The sequence below is a fragment of the Meleagris gallopavo genome, chromosome 1 (genome assembly GCF_000146605.3).
Source record: "Meleagris gallopavo isolate NT-WF06-2002-E0010 breed Aviagen turkey brand Nicholas breeding stock chromosome 1, Turkey_5.1, whole genome shotgun sequence".
In the NCBI taxonomy this organism is placed as follows: domain Eukaryota; kingdom Metazoa; phylum Chordata; class Aves; order Galliformes; family Phasianidae; genus Meleagris; species Meleagris gallopavo.
In genome coordinates this window covers 154,339,944-154,351,313 of record NC_015011.2, presented here as the reverse complement: position 1 = coordinate 154,351,313, position 11,370 = coordinate 154,339,944, and positions in this window count along the sequence as shown.

Here is an 11,370-nt window from a genome sequence, read left to right as displayed (position 1 = left end):
AATAAGACTAGAGGGAATGGCCTCAAGTTGTGCCAGGGGAGATTAAGGTTGGACATTAGGAAATAATTCTCCAAGAGAGTGGTCAGATGCTGGAACAAGCTGCCCAGGAAGGTGGTGGAGTCACTGTCCCTGGAGGTGTTCAACAAACGTTTAGTTGTTGTACTGAGGGATGTGGTTTAGTGGGAAATATTGTTGATAGGTGGATGGTCGGACTGGATCATCTTATAGGTCTTTTCCAACTTTGGTGTTTTTATGATTCTGTGTTTCAATAATGTGACTATCTTCTTCATTGGCATAAAAGCTATAATAGGTTACTACATACAGATGGTCCATGAATACAGCTGAAAAAAAATTATATTTATATGAAATAAGGCTTTTGTGTTAAGTATTCAAATCAATTGCCTGTATAGACATATCCAGTGACATCTGAGATGCTATAAAACACCCCTGAAACTTTCAAGATACCATTGGATTAAGCAACCTGGTCTAACCTCATAGCTGACCCTGCTTGAGCTAGCATTTTGACTAGAGATCTCCTGAGGTCTGCACCTTTCTGAACAATTTTGGGATCTCACTGATACCAATCCAGAAAACTTTAACTGTTACGCAGATTCTGCACCACAACCACCAGATCCTTATATCAGATATCCTAAGGCATCCAGAATTGGATCAAACTCTCAATGACCATATTTAAGGAATTGAGTTCTACTTTTAGATGATGATCCCTATGATCTGCTGCTTACAACAAATTAAAGCAGGTTTTAATTGCATATGACACCACACCTGTACAGTCTGGAAGATCTTGTACAATACTTATTTAGAACTCCCAATTGTTTTTGGAGTGCAGCTGATGGCTGAGAAGCAGGAATATTCAGTCCCCTCCACAAATATACAAACATATGCAAATTACAATGCCATTATCTAAACACAGACAGCTAGATTTATTTTAAGGACTGTCAGCTACTTCATCTGGACTTCAATTGCTAATGAATAAAATGTGAATTTCCTTTATCAGCCTGTCAGCTTTTGGCAGGTAAAATGTTCTGTGATACCTAAAACATTACTAGCTGGTACATGTAAACAGCAGACTGCTGCTTCCGATTTTAGGTGCCAATCATGAACTGAATTTCAGTTACAAAGAAGGAAAACTCTTTGCATGTGTCTGGATTTCAGATAAGAAAAAAAAAATCCTTTCGGAAAAAAATCACTAATAAATACTAATACGATAGTCAGGTTAAAACAATGTATGTGTGTATCTATAATATGAGTGGATGGAGATTTGAGGTGCCAGGTTGTCCTCTTTCTTACTGCAATAATACAAGGCATAAATGGAAGAGAAATAGATGTATGCAGAAAACAGAAGATATTTTTGTTCCTTTAGGGCAGCATATTTGAATAGGGCAACTGTAGGTGACCGAAGTCAACAGCTTGATATAAATGCTTGCAAAGAAATTGCACATGAATAAATTGCACATGAAAACATTCTTAAAGTTTGTTTACATTTTCCACAAGAAAATGACCATCTCCCAAATTCTGCTGCTTTTGATAAAAATGGAAGTCATTAAAATTTTATCAGGAAGTGCATTAAAACATGTACCAGTCTGAGATATTTCTTGAACTTGTATTATAATTGAACATATCATATGTTCACATTTAACCTCGTTAGTTTAAATATCAATATTTTATTCTCTTCTCTCACAGCTGCTGAGTGTTTTCATATTGACTGTAATGGATTTAGATAAAATGCAGTTTAGATATTTATGCAGTGTTGTATGTTTTTATATTCAATATTTTTGATCTATGGCTAGGTCAAAAATAGTAATTACTGGATTTTTTACTGTATTTCTTAATCTAAGTTACACAACAAGAAAATTGATTCTATAATTACACTGTTTCATTTTTGAGATAATTTAATTTTCTTACTATGTCGAAAAATCAATTCTCACAAAGGTGTTTTAGACATTATTTTATTATTTAAATTATGTTTTTTTGTTTTGTTTTTTCTTTTTGTTTGTTCCTGTAGTAGCTGGTATGGTGCTGCCTTTTGGTTTAGGATGAAAAGAATGTTCCAATGTTTTAGCTGCTGCCGAGCAGTACTTATGCAATGTCAAGGACTTTTCCGCTTCTCCTGCCTTGCCAGTGAGGAGGATGGGAGCGCACAAGAAAGTGGAAGGGATATTCAATTCCATATGACATCATGCTCAGGAAAATAACACCGGGGAAAAGAAGGGGGAAGAGAGATACTTTGTATTATGGAGTTTGTCTTCCCAATAAGCTGTTATGTGTCACAAGCTCTGCTTTCCTGGAAGTGGCTGAACACCTGTCTGCTGACGGGACATACTGAAAGAATTCCTTCTTTTGCTTTGCCAGCATGTGCAGCTTCTTCTTTGCCTTGTACCTTGCACTTTCAGCTTTCTGACTCTGTCCTCCATCCCACTGAGGGGGGCTGTATGCTAAGGGCTTTGTAGGGCTGAGCTCCCTACCAGGGTTAAACTATGACAGTTATTATGCAGTTCATGATGCTAACTAAGAATATTAAAGTGTGCTAGTTAACATTGTTAGTAGCTATATTTCATAACATTAATTTACAATTCATAATATTAAGATTCTTAATACATTATTTTTGTGATTCTTTTTCCTTGGAAGTCCTCAGCACAGTACTCAGTAGATGAAAAATAAAAGATCTGAAGACAAGTCATGTTCAAAGTTCTAAATAGGATGAAGTATTCTCTTGCAATATGCTTGAACATGCATGTACCACTATTCAAGCACATACTGCATTCTGTCAACATTTACTTTATCACAATACAGGCACAACAAAGCTAAGAAATCAAATTATTAATTTCCCCAGAACAAATTTGAGATAATATGTTGTTACCTAAGCCTATACCTTTCTAATGCTTAAGGGAATTAACTGACAACAATTTTTGATTTTTTTTTTTTAAAGGCAAATATTAGCAAAGATGAAAGATCAACAATTCTATTTGGTGACTTCCTGACAGACAGCTATTTCTATAGTTTATCATCTCAATCTGCGCTCAGGCTCTTATAAATATTTATCCCTATGAGATCTTCCAAGTGAATTACAAGTGTTTCATAGGAGTGATAATCAGTTGATGCTGTTCGGTCACAAAAGACTGAGGTCTCATGCACCAGACACAAACAAAGGCTGTGCCTTCTTTTGCTTTCTTGTAAAGAAATTCATCCTAGAAATGAGAAGCCATTTCTAAGTAAAACTTCATAAAACAGACAAAAACCTATGTTTATGTGCCTCAAAATAAAATTAAAAAAAAAAAAGCTTTTGCGCAATTCATAAAATTATAAAAATCATTTTTGGTAAAAATAAAGAAAAAATAAGTCTTGTTATGATGGGATAATATATCTTATGCTCTATTTTCAACAGTGCAGATATGAGAAAACAAATTTTCAGAAAAATTCTAAATCATTTCCTTCTACGCACTCAATCTACCACATTGGCTAATTTGTGATAATCACTGGATTTCTGAGTAAAATCCTGTGAATTTAAAAAAAATAAAATACTTGAAATTAAAGCTACTGCTTAGAAAAAATAACGGAGTCCTATAAAGCCTACCGGTTTATCTTGTCTCTTTCAATATTCTTCTCTGTTTTTCTACTCCATAGTTATCTTTCCTTATTACAACAAAATAATCAATATATTGTTATGTAATCAGGATGTACATGATCAACAAATTCTATTAATAAGGATGTTTCCCTGGAAACCATACTATGTTGAGCTTACTATTTCATAGCTATGACATTCTTAATTAAGAGGGACTTACATCTAATATCAAGTGAAGATCTGGTTTTACTAACACACTGAAATTCACAGAGCTATTTCTTCTTACAAGAACCATGTTGATGATACTCCAGCAGTATTAAATTACAATGCTTTGGAACATGGCTAGAATTTTTCAAACTGGTAGTATTCTGAGAAATTTTAGTAACTTTCACTGTACTTATTTTTGCCAGATTAAAACAAACAAACAAAAAAACAGTATGAAGTTCCTTCCCAGCTGTATTTCTAATTTATCTTCAAAACAATGCTAAGAAAGCCGGCTTGCTTCATTTCAGGAAATCAAATTCATTTTGAGATCTGGAGTGAAAAGTAGCAAAGTACTTCCAAAATGAAAGGTAAGTCTAATGAATACAGAAGCAGGAATTTTGTATTGGTTCAGTGACTGACACTGGGACTGACAGCAGGCACGCTGTGGAACTGCACTTGTACTGCTGTGGGCTTTGCCCTACCTGGCTTGGTATCATCTTTGGATCCCAGCTTCTTTCCTGGAGAAGCAGTTCCACTTCTCCTGCTCCCTGAAAAAACTCCCTTAACCCATCTTTTATGGCATTGATTTTCAATTACTATCTAGATGATTTAATTAGTTCCCTTGAATAATATCAAGTGAAAACTCACATATTCTAGAGAAATCACCATCTGAGAGAAAGGATTGGTCCTATCCTCTTCCACTGAACCTTTGATATCTAGAATGAAATTCTGTAGCTCCTAGGGAAAATGAAGATGCCATCCACCTGGGAAAGGAATATTCACTGTTCCTTTCCCTGTGCCCCACTCTTGGAAAAGTCTACAAGGTTATGGAGAGGAACACGAAGAGAATACAAATCTGTCCCACCTTGAGGGTGAAATGGGTCTATTAGCATCCAAGACATGGAAGAACCGGGAAAGACAACAATATTTGTAGCAGGAATACTGTGATAATATGGAAGAAATAGGAATTAAAACTAGTAGCACTATCTAAAAACACATATGCAGATCTGCAGCATCATCAAGGTTAAAGTAAATCCGTATCACTAATTCACATGTAGATTGAAGAGATATGAACAGAAAATAATTGCAAAAGTTGATGGAAAGTAGCCATTGCTTTTTTCTTTTCATTCATAATAAACAAAACAAAATGAAAAAACCACCCTTATCTCTTCCTGTATCTGAGCAACACTTTTTCATATTCTTAAAAACCCATTTAATCATAATTTTTTCTTTTTCCTGTAATAGGTATACGAGTGCTGATCCAAAAGTAATGCCTTATGTTTTATTACATCAGCTCATGATGTCAGAGGCAGATGTTGATGGTATGACAGTAGAAGTTGAATCTTCCCACTATGCCATTGAATTTTGTGTCATTCCTCATGTGGAGAAAATTGCATTCAGTTACATTCATTTATGCTTGCTGAATGTGTATGGAGACCAAACAGTGGATGTGAGCACAATGAGGTGATGAAGTCGGTGGCAACACCAATATGAAAGACAAGCTTCATTTTGGATGACCATCCAAAATGTCACACCACAAAATGAGGATTATCGCGATCAGCTCATTCATACGTATCAATAGATTATGATGAGGGAACTATATATGGAGCTGAATATCAGTGCACTGGATATAATGGATATAATAATATCGTGCATTGGAAACAATGATGGCAATGTCAGAATATTGCAAAGTTTGCGTCAGGTGGGTACCATGAATGCTCATACTAGAACATCCAAGTTTGTCAGGACCTATTGAACCAATAAAAGGTGAAGATAAAAGTTTCCTGGATCACATCATTACAGGTAATGAGACATGGTATCATCACAGTGAGCTGGAGTCAATCAGGAGTTACAACGCATGAATACCCTATCAACAAAAAAGTTCAAAAAGCAACCCTCAGCTAGTAATGTGATGTGCACTGTCTTTTGGGATAGAAAAGTGGGTGAGCCTTCTGGATTTCCTGGAACTAGAATGAATCATCAATTCTGACCACTACATCATAATGTTGACTAAGCTGGGGGCTCAAGCTTCCAGAGTCAGGCCACAGAAGATGACAACCTTTCTTTTGCAACACAACAATGCTGTTGATAGAGCAAAAGGAAGGGATGCCATCCAGAGAGACCTTGACAAAATTCGAAAGCTGGGGCCATGTGAACTTAATTACGTTCAACAAAGCAAAGTGCAAGGTTTTGCATTTGAGTTAGTGTATTCCCAGATATGTATGCAGAATGGGAGAAGACCTCCTTGAGAGCAACCTGCTGAGAAGGACTTAGGGGTCCTTCAGGTCCCTTCCAATCCAAGTCATTTTATGCTATGCCTTACACCAGTCTGAAGAACATGGAGCACACTGACAATCTTGGCTAGCCATTCTACCACAGCCACAATGTAGTCCAGATTTGGCATCTTCTGACTTCCAGCTGTTCAGATGATGAAAGATGGACTACATGGGCAACACATTCCTAGCACCAATGCCATTGTAGAGGCTGTTAAACATGGGCCAACTCCCACTTAGATAGAACATTGTTTTCTTGATTATTCTTCTATTGATTTACGTTGTCAGTCTTTAGGATAACACAGTTCAACTGTTCATCCTATCAAAAACATTTTAACAGGCTGTTGAGTATTTTCTTAATTACGTTTTGGTCTTCATTAAATTTTCTTGTTTTGAAGTTCTTTTCTTGAGGCAATGAATATGAACAATAACAAAGAAATATCTGAATGTTACACTATCCAATTGTCCTTTACTTGACAGTAGTACCTTACTTGATCATTTTACTTCCATAATAGATCTTGAAGTCTGGTCAATGAAAAGTTCTTACTTCCATTTCATGTTTTCCACTCCATGCCTCACTCTCTCAAATCAGATGGTATTCTAACAAACTCTTTTCTTTTGCCACTTGCAAGACGTTATCTTCTATTTCCAAGTGATAATTGCTGCCAAAAGGGCTAAGCATCATTCAAGGTGATTCTCTGCATATGTCCATACCTGTTTAGTTTGATCCACCACTTTGAATTGTCCTTAACAACACATAACTTTTCTATGCTCTGAGAATTAAATTCAGTACTCAAATACATTCATGTTACTGTAGGCAAAACGTTACTGTCTATTCTTTAAAAATTCTTCCTTTATCTAGATTTATCTTCCCTGTACAAAACAGACTTGTGCTTTCAGTAATATACATTCCAATGTCATACAGAACACAGCATTAGTTTTATCTTAATCATATTAATAATTGTAAGAACAAAAGCTTAAATACTTTAAATGAACTGTGAGTAAATGAAATGCAGATTTATATGACATAATTTTAACAAAGTCCACGATTCTCTTTCTTGAGACAAACTGTTTCTGAAGTCACTTGACATCCTTGAATCAGAGAAACACATTACCATATGAAACAAAAATCTGAAGAGGCATTGTAAGTTTATATATTGAATGATCTTCCAAACATATTTAATAAGCCAGCATCACTCTTTTATATGTTTTCTTCTATATGCAGATTTGATATGGCTGGTCATTATTGATGATCATAATAATGGAGCCGTTGGGAACAAACTGAGGCTTCTGAAGGAAACATCACGATTGTTCGTTGTACAGATTAAAAGGAAAAACAAATAAATGATTTGCATGAATTCCTGGAAAGTATAGAAGTATTAATTTAGAACTTTTCTTAAACAAAATTGTCAGCCCCTTTTCAAAGTCTTACCACTTTTATGCTGCTTTAACCGATAAGAATATGCATCTCTAGACAGTAATGTCTATTACAATACTTTTTTATCTGTCTAAAACTAGAAGAAAAATAAGTAATTATTCTTATGTCAATGTATTGGTTTACATATGAAAGTATTTTAGTTGATATGAAAGTTTATATGAAAGTATTTTAGGCAACTGATAGAAATGCCTGTAAATTGTTGTAACTGCAGATTTCAACATAATTAAAATTAATTAAACTTAAAATCAACTTAATTAAATTTAAAATTCTGATTAAAACTGTATCTTTTACCTATTTTCAGAAATGTCAGTTAGGTAGTTTATGCTCCACTGTAAGCATGAAAGAATTAAGTTCCATATAAAATACTATTCGCTTTTTCTATAAAAGGAAACATCTCTGAGCTACTTCTGTTCAATACATAATCTCTGGTTATAAAGACTAATTTTTAATAATGGTTAAGGTTTTTATTCTTCTTTAGAAACTTTTGAACATATCAGATGAACAAAACAGTGAATTAATTACTTGCATTTGTTTAATTCATCTTAACAGTTTGAAGAAATACTCAGTTTTCCTAATATTTATGCACACTTCCTTGACTGATCTGAACATTGGTTCCACACTTGGCAACTGATTAGCAGTTTTCATTTCATTTTTAATAGAGGTTAATTGATCTTGGAGATAGGATGTTTTTCAGGACAATTCTGAAATGATGTTAAATAGTTTTGCTATTTCTTTTTCCAAGAACAGCCCGAGATCAATCTTAATTGTTTCCAGTTAAACTCGATCTTACAGCTAGTAACAAAAGTATACTGAGCTAATATCATTAACAGCATACTGAATAGATCTATTTCTGTATGAATACCTTTTGTCATGCTTCATTTAATTCGGGATTCTGCCTGAATGAATACATCCATGTCTTCTCTAGAATTAAAATGATGGATGATATGAACAAGATCTTTGGCTTAGTTTACAATTATTGAATACCTATCATTCATAGTTAAAAACTTAAATAACATTGATGGTAAATAATCTGAATGTTAATCTCACTAAGAAGTTTTAAATCTGTGAAAACAGGCATGGTTTCAAATGTATTGTGATTCTATATTATTATAAATCTTCTTAAAAAATAGATATTGAATAATGAATGCTACTTTACTTTATCTAGGAAATATACCACTTAAACTAATTTTCTGTGTCAGAAGTGATGGTAGTCTGAGTTTATGTTTAATAAAAATCCAATAAAATTGAGAGATAAAATAGCGTAACCAAAGGTTTTACTTTTTTTCTGAAAGTTCTGAATGCTTTGTTCAAATCAATTTGATTTTCTTTTGCAGTCCTAATTTTTAATATAGACTAACACATTCCAGATGGTTCTTAAGTCTCATTATAGCGTTATCCCAAATCACTGTACCTACTTAGCACTGCAATGTATAGTATGAAAACTTTACTGAAAATTCGAAAAATGAATATAAAACAAAGAGAAAATCCTGACTTAGCACTTATTACTAGAATAAATATATAAAATATTATTTTATATTTATAATTATTTATATATTACTCCTCAGGAATTTTCAAAATAATTTATATTTTTCACATTTTTGCTGATTCTTTAACAGGCATTATAAGAAGATAAAATGTATCTCCCTGACATACACAATAACAGAAGTCGACATATAAACATTCTTTGTAGGGCTCAAAAAGATCTATGAATGAGTTTTTGGTGACAAATCAGTATGTTTTTTTACCATCTCTTACTCAAAATCTGAAAACAATACTTATCTTAAATAATACTACATAAATGACAAAAAAGAAAAACAATAGTAGAAAATAGCCTACAAGTTAATTTGTCTTTCAGACTGAAGTAATCAAAATCAAAGACTCCTTACATATCATGCAATATTTTGGTTTTATTTTTGTCTTATGTTTTGTAGATTGATTTTTGCTTCATTTCCTACAGAAAACTACAGCCTAGTTTTCTTGCCTCTAGTTTTTTTTTTTGCTTTTTTTTTTTTGTCATTTCTGCCAAACTTAAAAACCCTTAAAAACTCTTATTGCATAGTTCTAGCACAAAAGTGCTTGCATGCTTAAAAAATGTAATGAACACATCTCAGAACCAAGATTTTTCCTTTACTACAAATTATCTCTAAGATAAATTTTCTTCATTCAGAACTTGATTTGCAGTTAGATTTTCACTAATACAGATTGAAACAGAAATTTTCCCTCATTCTCTCGTTTAACTTAAAAACAAACAAACACAACAAAAAAAACACATAAGTTGTTATCTCTTCTGGACTCCTAAATATCAAGGTCGCAAGCCTACAAAGTGATCACATATACAGCTAAAATTTAAAGTTAATCTCTAAATCCTATTTTATCCAACCAAACTTTAGTAGTATTACTTCATAATCTTTCTGTTTTGCAAGAATTTGAATAAATTGAGCTAAATTCTACATAATCATCTGCTTTACTAATTGGACTGTTGTGGTTTTGGATTTTTTTTTTTTTAAGAGGCCTTGTGTTGAAATTTTAAAGGAAACTTATACTTATCCTTTTTTATTATTTGTTTTAACAGTCTTGAGAACAACATTTTTTTGAAGGAAAAAAGTATTTGGATTATTGTTATCTGTAATTTAGTATGCTCCATTTTGTTCTGTCTTTGACAATTTTCTTTAAGTTCACTGAACATTCCTTCCTTCTTATTGATGTTTAGTTACTGATTTAAATAAATCAGATTTCGGCCAGAGATTATTTCTAAGCATTTTTTCTGTAATACAAATATTCAGTAAACAAAACTAGGAATTTGTGTTGCTTGTGTACTCAACTGTTCACAGTATGTTCAGTATTCAATAATACTAAGAAATCCCTCAAGTTTTTTTGTTTTCTCAAAGGGATTATTTTATGCACACTTGAGGATTTTAAGAAAGTCTAGAGCTGATCACTCTTGAATAATATAGATAGAATAATATAATTCTAACCATTTCTGTTACAAGTAATCTAACTGTAATCTACTGCCTAGCCACAGCACATATTCATTTATCTGTAAGTGATAACATATTGTGAAGAGATCAGTTGCACAGTGATAACAGTGAATGCTATTAGACTGAATTTTGAAAGAAACATTTTTGTTTAATGTCTACCTAAACTCTGACACCTACTAAGCTGCTATTTTTGGTGATGAACTCCCTTTAAATATGTTCAGTGTTTAACTGACTGTTACTTCCAACCTCTTCCTCACACATTTAAAAATAATTTTATATTCAGAAGAATGTCTAAGCTGTCTTTCTACCATACAATTGAAATCATACATCCTTCCAGCCCTCCACCCACTTCAAAACTGAAGCTTGTTTTTCTTAAACTAAGATTGTGTTACCAAAATGAATATATTAGATAAACAAACACACATTCTCTGAGGCTTTGCATATCATATACAAATGAAGAAACTTCTTATTTTCTCCCATCTCTTGAATTAACTGAGTAATGGGATTGGAATATTCATTGTTAGCATTTGTGATAAGTAATTAAAATACGGTGTTAAAACTACTTTCACAACATTAGTGAGCCCATTTATTAATGAGCCCATTTATTGAAATCTCCATATTATTTTGTGTAAGTGGTTCCTTATTATCTCTTAATGCACTCTTTGAACTTTACTTTTATCTTATTTCTTAAATATGATCACAGCTTTTGGCACACACACACTGACTCTTTACAGACTAAGTGCCACAATCGAGTATGTCCTTGAAATGGACACTAACTTGAACAATTTACTTTTCAGCCTGATTTGTTAATGATTCAAATGCTTTGAATTTAGGAAAACATTGACTGTTTTAGTTTCTTTTTCCCGTGAATGATAACACATCTGTCTTTAATTATGT